A 9,460-nucleotide genomic window follows, 5' to 3' on the forward strand; every position below is an offset into this window, starting at 1 on the left:
AACACTGGTGATATATGGAATTGTTGAATCACTACATTGTACACCTGAAACCAATATACACTGTATGTTCACTAAGTGGAATTAATATATAAAAACTTAAAAAAAAAAATTCAGTAAAACATTTTATTATCAACATTTATTGTAGAAAAGTGTCATATTTAACTGCTTCTGCTTTTACTATGAGAACATTCTTGGTTGTAATTCAAACTCATTATTTCCCATCATTATTTCAGTGAACATAGTATGATTCAAGATACGCATTTGAAAAAAGAGGGAAATATTTTGTTAAACAAATTTGGAAATTTACAGCATACTAGCTCCTCCTCCTAGAGTTTTAAAGACTCTCGTAAGTCCTAATACAAAGCGAAAATTTTTTAGAACACTTGCTATACTTACTGAAAAAGGGAGGCATTGTCCCCCCTCAAACAGCTACTCAAGGACACAATGAGTAGATTTAGAACATTTTAGAAGTATCTCCTTCGATTTTTCTCTCTTCCCACCCCATCTCTTCTCTATTACTTTGAACTTTAAGAATTTGAAAAGTAGATAATGAAGGTAAAAAATAAATGTACAGACAAACAAAAAACAGGGAAGTAGGTGAAGAAAGAAAGAGAGAAGTTGGAAGAGTAGAAATATTGAACAAATGTAGAGTAGATGGCTACGTGGGAGACTACACGCCTGAGCCATGGTCGCCTGGAGGGGAGAGACCCTGAGGTAAAGTTCCGGGAGAAGATGTGAGTGGTCATCGTTCACAGGAAGGCTTTTGTGTAGGGAGGTTCTCCCAGTGTCTCATGATCTGGTCACAACTATCTGTGGTTTTTTGCAGAGCACAAGTAGGGAGGAGTCGGTATTTTGGGCTTTCCTCTGTCAGAAAGCCAGTAAGACTTTTATGCAAATAGTTCTTCAGCTCCCTAGAGTTCTGTGAGCCAGACACCAAGATTTTCTGACTGGATTTGCACTTATATAACTACAGAGCCCACTAAAATGACCCTTAAAATTTTTTTATAATGAAATTATGTCTGTATTTTTATGTAGATGGGTGTGCACAACATAGATAGCGTCAGTGTATGGTTTAAAGAACAAAACATTTGTGTTTTCTGTGTTACATAAAGCTAGTATCTTTGGAGCCCCCCATAGGGCTAACCCTGACCACAGCTCTCTCCATCCTCTCCAGAGCTAACCAGGATCCTGAGGTTTGTGTTTATCATCCCCTTGTGTTTCTTCATTAATTTACCATACATGTACATAGTCCTTAACTATATATTGTTAGTTTTTCGTATTTTTGAAATGACATATGGCCTCAAACTGCATGTGTTTTTCTAGGACTTTTGTTGTTGTTGCTCAACACTGTTTGCTAGATTTATCCATGTTGACATGTGTAGCTCTTGTTCATTTATTTTCACTGCTGAATTTTAATCAATTGTATGACCATATCATAATTTATGTAGTCATTCTCCAATGTCAACCATTTCAATCAGTTCCCCTTCTTTTGTCAATACAGCCATGAGCAGGCTCATCTTGAGCTTGTATTTTGGGAAGACTTGCTATGTATAAGCAGAGTCACAACTAGAACTCTGATGAATGGGATACTGTTTTTCAAGGTGGGTGTAGCAATTTGTACTCCTACCAGCATTTTATAAAACTTGCAGTTTATCCACATTCTCAAGAACACCTGGTATTGTTCAACTTGTAGCCAATTTACAGCAGGGCAGCAAAATGTACTCCACGATCAGCTGCTGGGAGGCAGAGCTTGTGGAATTTTGAGTTTATGCTCTAAGAACATCCCTGTGCTCTAGCTTCCTTGTGAGTCAGTGTGGGTTCAGACCCCCAGCCACTGTGGTATGGTGTTCTGTTTTTGGAAACAACATCTAGAAAATAAATGTTTATTTAAGGTCTGTATCCTTGAAGCTGAAATATGGTCACCAGGCCATCCTGGACAGGAATCTGGACGAGCAGTGCACTTCTGAAGGAGGGCAGAAACATCATCTAATTGTGTGAGATACTCATGAACAAGCCAATGCTGGTTATGGGCTAATCTGATTTTTACAGTCTTCTCTTCCAGTCTGGTGTTTGAAGCAGAACTAATCTCTTTTATGAGTAAGCCCCTTGGTTCTTGGACAACTCAGTGTGGGGTTGGGGTGGAAATATAGTGGGACATCTTAAAAAGAGAAACAGAGGACCTTATGCTATAGAAGGAAACTTGAAAACTCAAACAACTAGCTAGAAAATAAGTGTGATTGTATTTATATTGAAACCAAGTGAAATAAAGGATGCTCAATTTATATTATTTGGTGATATAAAACCCTCTTCTTACCCACTATTTCATATTAAACTCAATTTAAACTTCTCTGGCAAGCTGCACTATACTCCAGCCTTCTAACTAGCCAGCCTTACTTCTCACACCCCTCTCTAAAATTTCACTTTGTCTTGTCAGTCTGATGTTGTCTCAAAGCCCTATGAATCTGCCAAGGTTTTTTGTCAATATTTCCCTTTCTCTGGAATGACCTCTTCTCACATCTTTTCCACGTAAGAAGTCTGAGATACACATAAAACTGTACCTTAAACCACAATCGCTATAAGCCTCCACCAATCTTGCTTACAGAAATTACAATATTTGTAAGGACTTCTGTTTTTCTAGAAATTTTCAACATTTGCTGTGGTGAATTATTAAATATTTGTCATTGGACTTACCCTTCAGATTCCAAGTGAGCAACATCTCAAGTAAAGCTCCTAGAGGTCAAATTCCATTTCCAAGCCCTTTTCTGCCATTAGTTGAGCATGGCCCAGTGACAGATGGCAGTTCTTCCTACTGGTGCAACTGGACATTAAATATCACTGCTAACTTTGCTGGAAGCTCTAGCAATTCTTCAAGTCTGAACATCAGACACCTCTTCCTGAATCCCTAGAGTCTTGCTCCCCAAGATCCTGATGAAAACTTCTGCCAGTGGCCTCATCCATTTCCTGCCTCCTTCTTGTGAAAAAGTCACTCCGTTAGTAAAAGCCTCTCTCTAAAAGAAACCAAAAGCAAATTCAAGCTAGCTTAAATAAGTGAATAAGTAAGTAAATAAAATATTGATTTATACACATGGGTAGTCAAGCACAGACTTTGAGCACATTTTGATCCCAGGTCTCTAACAAAGCCATCTCAGTTTCTCTGTTTCTGGGCTCTGCTTCCCTCTTTGTGACAACTCGATTCTTTTGCCAGCTTTTCCACATTGGAAGGAAAGAGGACCACTGTCAGCCTCCGCTCAGTATCTCTGTACTTTATGAATAAAAAGAAAGCAAGCCTCTCTCTTTCCCAGTGTTTATCTAATCTCATGAAGGACTCAGGTCCTGCTGGGGTTCCACGTCCACCTGTGGGAATACCACACTCATTGATTAGGGATATAGGTGAGCCCCATGATCAAGGTGTGCCTTTTCTCCTAGGAGCCTTCTAAGTATAAATGTATACATGGAGTAGAGGTACCCACTAAAGCTACCCAATGACACCCAAAGCCTAACTTTGGAAATGAATGGTGCCTCATTCCACTGTTCAATATAATCTGAACCCCAAGTTCCAAGACTCCCAAAAGGTCTCATATTATTCTCCCTCAGGGCCCATTTAAGTCCCTCCTGAATCTTTTCTTTCCTGTCTATTTCAGCCAGCATTACTAGACTTTTTCTCTGAACTGTTATACCTTTATAGTTTTACATTTCAGAAAATCGATGCACCACAGTGGATTTTATGTTCCACAAGAATGTGTAGTTATAGAAAGATGAATATTTTATGCTCATCATATCATATATTGTATGCAGTATATTCGTATATTTAATGCATGCTTTTAAATAGCCTTGAAAATATATAAATTGATATTTCTACATATAGATTTTCTTTTTGCAAGCTCACAAAGTTCCCATGGTTCAGAAAATAATTCTGATCAATTAATTTCCTGAGGGATGGAGGGAATCTCTCTGCAATGCTCCCCTCTCTTTTCCCCCCTCAACTTTCTTAGAGTAAAAAATTTGCTGATACTTTTCAACTGTTGTTTCTCAAACTGTTTCAATTAAGTGACAATTACTTCTGCAAGATGTCTCCCCTCCACCCCCCCCCAAAAAAACCCTCAAATAAATGCTTACTATTTTTCTCTTTTGGAGATTAACCAAATAGGTTAGCACAATAAAAGTTCTGAATATGTTTACACTAAAGAAAGCTGCTTAATTTAATCTAGTACCTCCCAAACTTATTTGGCCAGAGAACATTTTTATATGAAATATCTATTAAAATCTTGTGTATCTAGTGCTTGAGGAAAACAGTATGGGAAATGCAGACCAATTAAGAGAAATGCACTTCCCTTTAATAAAACAATGGCATTTCTAAAATGGATTACCAGAAGACAGTTACTTCATGCAAGCTGGAAAGGAAAGAATTAAAGTGTCAGGCTGGTGTAGGAAAAAGGTAATTTACCTGGGAGCTCAGCCATCTGGACCCTAGGTCTATCACCACACAGTTAAAGCACAACTTTCACTCCTGACTCTATAGTGCCTTTTTGTTTTTCCTTTGGTGCATTTCTTGCTTACTTTTAACTTGCTGTTTGGTTGTATTACCTGTCTCTAGGTTGTTTTAAATTCATCTTTTCATTTACTCAATAAAAGCTTATTGAAAACATTATGTATTAGCTCTGTGTTAGATGTAGGAAATGAAGAATTCACAAGAAATATATGAACAATGCTTTCTTTAATTTTTTAAGTCCACTGGGAATTTCAGATAAGTAAGCAAGCTATATAACAAAGTGTCATAAGGGAGATTCTAAGGAACCTCAGAGAGTGTTATCTCAAGCTTGGATCAGTGAGGTTGAAAGAAATCATATCAAAGTCTCAGACGAATGGGTAATGGTGATGGGGCCACCTGTCTGTCAGGGAGCAGCGTTCCAAGTAGGGAGAATAACAGGTATTTGTTGAAAAAAAAAATGTGCTGTGTTCAAACTACCAAACAAAATATTTTGTATGGCTGCAGCATAGAAGGAATTCGGGGAGGGAAATAGTGGATAGAGGAATTGGGACCCCCTTATGTGCAGCCTTGAAAGCCATTTTTGAGAATATGGATGTGATCAGATTTATATTTTAGAAACAAAATGCTGGCTACAGCATTATGTGGAGAACTAATTGAAAAGGGATAAGACAGAGCAAGAATAACAGTAGTGAAGTCTATTTAATAATCCAAGAGATAGTGGGCTGATTTTTAAATTGAATATAGAAGTTCCCCAAATGAGAGCAACTCCCATAGAAGCTACCGTAGCAGCTGATCCATGCTCTCTTTGGCTCTCTATAGTTTCAGCTAATGGGGTGGCCAGGTTAAACAGGGAATCTGTCAACAGAAAAGGGCAACAGGAATAACCACACATTAGTCTACGCTGAATATGCAGCAAATGGTTGACCTAGAGAACAGGCACGCAAAACTAATAACCATGTCTCTCAATCCTGCTGCTTATTAGAACCACCAGAGAAATTTTAAAATGCTGATGTTAAGGCAGAGATTCTGATTCATTTGATTTGGGTTGGGGTCTTGAAAACATCTCCAAGTGGGATCAGTAGGCAGGACTGAGAGTCAATGAGAACCAATGAGTCAACCCAGCAATTCAGACCTATCTATTTTAGTTTTGTTAACTTACGTTCCCTGGTCTAAGGTAGTTGTCCTCAAACTGTAGTGGACATTAGAATGACATGGGGAACTTGTCAAAACTCAGACTGATGGACTCTACTTTCAAAGTTTCTGATTCACTAGGTGTGGGGGGAGGGGGCATCTGAAAATCTGCATTGATAAAGGTGAAGGTGATGCCGCTGCTGGTCCAGACACCAGACTTTGAGAACCATTAGTCTGAGGCAATTATTTTGGAAATGAGCTTTTTTTTAAAGGATTTATTTTTTGCTAGAGGAACTAATTTTTCCTACTTTATTCTCTTATTTATTAAAGATTTTATCCATTTATTTAAGTGCGCAGGCACACGCATGCACGGGAGCTAGGGTAGGGGCAAAGAGAGAGGGAGAGGGGTAAGCAGACTCCCTGCTGAGCGTGGAGCTGGATCCCAGGACCCAGAGATCACGACCAGAAGTCAACCTCTTAACCAACTGAGCCACCCAGGTGCCCCTTATTTTATTCCTTTATTAATTTACATATGGAATCTTTTTTATTTTCACACCTCTGTATTATGGAAACAAAGATTAGGAAGCTATGGTATGCTTTTATTTTATTACAGACATGAGAAGTAAATACAGAGCTTGAAAAATCTCCTCAAAATACTTTCTATGCTGATTCTTCTGCTTTTTAAAATTTTATTTTGATTCTAACAAGGGAGGGAGAGCCATGTTTTTAGAATGCATCATATATAATAAGAGAATGTATAATACTCTGATAGTCCACTACTGTTCCCAATCTAGAAAAAGCTTGTCCAGTATAATCATGAGAGTGGTATTTCTGACTGAGGTTTCTGCCTGAAGTGAGTCTACAAGTTATGACAAAGTCCAGTATCTGGGGCTGGCTGGCTGTCTCATAACTCAGAATCAAGTACATCTTACTCTGATTATGCGAATTCATTATTCTTTTTTTTTTTTAATTTTTTTATTGTTATGTTAATCCCCATACATTACATCATTAGTTTTAGATATAGTGTTCCATGATTCATTGTTTGTGCATAACACCCAGTGCTCCATGCAGAACGTGCCCTCCTCAATACCCATCACCAGGCTAACCCATCCTCCCACCCCCCCTCCCCTCTAGAACCCTCAATTTGTTTTTCAGAGTCCATCGTCTCTCATGGTTCGTCTACGCCTCCGATTTCCCCCCCTTCATTCTTCCCCTCCTGCTACATTCTTCCTCTTTTTTTTTTCTTTCTTAACATATATTGCATTATTTGTTTCAGAGGTACAGATCTGAGATTCAACAGTCTTGCACAATTCACAGCGCTTACCAGAGCACATACCCTCCCCAGTGTCCATCACCAAGTCACCCCATCCCTCCCACCCCACCCCCCACTCCAGCAACCCTCAGTTTGTTTCCTGAGATTAAGAATTCCTCATATCAGTGAGGTCATATGATACATGTCTTTCTCTGTTTGACTTATTTCGCTCAGCATAATACCCTCCAGTTCCATCCACGTCGTTGCAAATGGCAAGATCTCATTCCTTTTGATGGCTGCATAATATTCCATTGTATATGTATACCACATCTTCTTTATCCATTCATCTGTTGATAGACATCTTGGCTCTTTCCACAGTTTGGCTATTGTGGACATTGCTGCTATACACATCCGGGTGCACGTACCCTTTCAGATCCCTACTTTTGTATCTTTGGGGTACCCAGTAGTGCAATTGCTGGATCGTATGGTAGCTCTATTTTCAACTTTTTGAGGAACCTCCATACTGTTTTCCAGAGTGGCTGCACCAGCTTGCATTCCCACCAACAGTGTAGGAGGGTTCCCCTTTCGCCGCATCCCCGCCAACATCTGTCATTTCCTGACTTGTTAATTTTAGCCATTCTGACTGGTGTGAGGTGGTATCTCATTGAGGTTTTGATTTGGATTTCCCTGATGCCGAGCGATATTGAGCACTTTTTCATGTGTCTGTTGGCCATTTGGATGTCTTCTTTGGAAAAATGTCTGTTCATGTCTTCTGCCCATTTCTTGATTGGATTCTTTGTTCTTTTGGTGTTGAGTTTGATGAGTTCTTTATAGATTTTGGATACTAGCCCTTTATCTGATATGTCATTTGCAAATAGCTTCTCCCATTCTATCGGTTGTCTTTTGGTTTTGTTGACTGTTTCCTTTGCTTTGCAAAAGCTTTTTATCTTGATGAAGTCCCAATAGTTCATTTTTGCCCTTGCTTCCCTTGCCTTTGGCGAAATTTCTAGGAAGAAGTTGCTGCGGCTGAGGTCGAAGAGGTTGCTGCCTGTGTTCTCCTTTAGGATTTTGATGGACTCCTGTCTCACATTGAGGTCTTTCAATCATTTTGAGTCTATTTTTGTGTGTGGTATAAGGAAATGGTCCAGTTTCATTCTTCTGCATGTGGCTGTCCAATTTCCCCAACACCATTTGTTAAAGAGACTGTCTTTTTTCCATTGGACATTCTTTCCTGCTTTGTCAAAGATTAGTTGACCATAGAGTTGACGGTCCATTTCTGGGCTCTCTATTCTGTTCCACTTATCTATGTGCCTGTTTTTGTGCCAGTACCATACTGTCTTGATGATGACAGCTTTGTAATAGAGCTTGAAGTCCGGAATTGTGATGCCGCCAGCTTTGCTTTTCTTTTTCAACATTCCTCTGGCTATGCAGGGTCTTTTCTGGTTCCATACAAATTTTAGGATTATTTGTTCCATTTCTTTGAAAAAAGTGGATGGTATTTTGATGGGGATTGCATTGAATGTGTAGATTGCTCTAGGTAGCATTGACATCTTCACAATATATGTTCTTCCAATCCATGAGCATGGAACATTTTTCCATTTCTTTGTGTCTTCCTCAATTTCTTTCATGAGTATTTTATAGTTTTCTGAGTACAGATCCTTTGCCTCTTTGGTTAGAGTTATTCCTAGGTATCTTATGGTTTTGGGTGCAATTGTAAATGGGATCGACTCCTTAATGTCACTTTCTTCTGTCTTGTTGTTGGTGTATAGGAATGCCACTGACTTCTGTGCATTGATTTTATATCCTGCCACTTTACTGAATTCCTGTATGAGTTCTAGCAGTTTTGGGGTGGAGTCTTTGGGATTTTCCACATAAAGTATCATATCACCTGCAAAGAGTGAGAGTTTGACTTCTTCTTTGCCGATTCGGATGCCTTTTATTTCTTTTTGTTGTCTGATTGCTGTGGCTAGGACTTCCAATACTACGTTGAATAGCAGTGGTGATAGTGGACATCCCTGCCGTGTTCCTGACCTTAGGGGGAAAGATCTCAGTTTTTCCCCATTGAGAATGATATTCACTGTAGGTTTTTCATAGATGGCTTTTATGATATTGAGGTATGTACCCTCTATGCCTATACTCTGAAGAGTTTTGATCAAGAAAGGATGCTGTACTTTGTCAAATGCTTTTTCTGCATCTATTGAGAGGATCATATGGTTCTTGTTCTTTCTTTTGTTAATGTATTGTATCACGTTGATTGCTTTGTGGATGTTGAACCAACCTTGCAGCCCAGGGATAAATCCCACTTGGTCGTGATGAATAATCCTTTTAATGTACTGTTGGATCCTATTGGCTAGTATTTTGGTGAGAATTTTTGCATCCATGTTCATCAGGGATATTGGTCTGTAATTCTCCTTTTTGATGGGGTCTTTGTCTGGTTTGGGGATCAAGGTAATGGTGGCCTCATAAAATGAGTTTGGAAGTTTTCCTTCCATTTCTATTTTTTGGAACAGTTTCAGAAGAATAGGTATTAATTCTTCTTTAAATGTTTGGTAGAATTCCCCTGGGAAGCCATCTGGCCCTGGGCTTTT

This window comes from Halichoerus grypus, chromosome 12 (assembly GCF_964656455.1).
Source record: "Halichoerus grypus chromosome 12, mHalGry1.hap1.1, whole genome shotgun sequence".
NCBI classification, from domain to species: Eukaryota; Metazoa; Chordata; class Mammalia; order Carnivora; family Phocidae; genus Halichoerus; species Halichoerus grypus.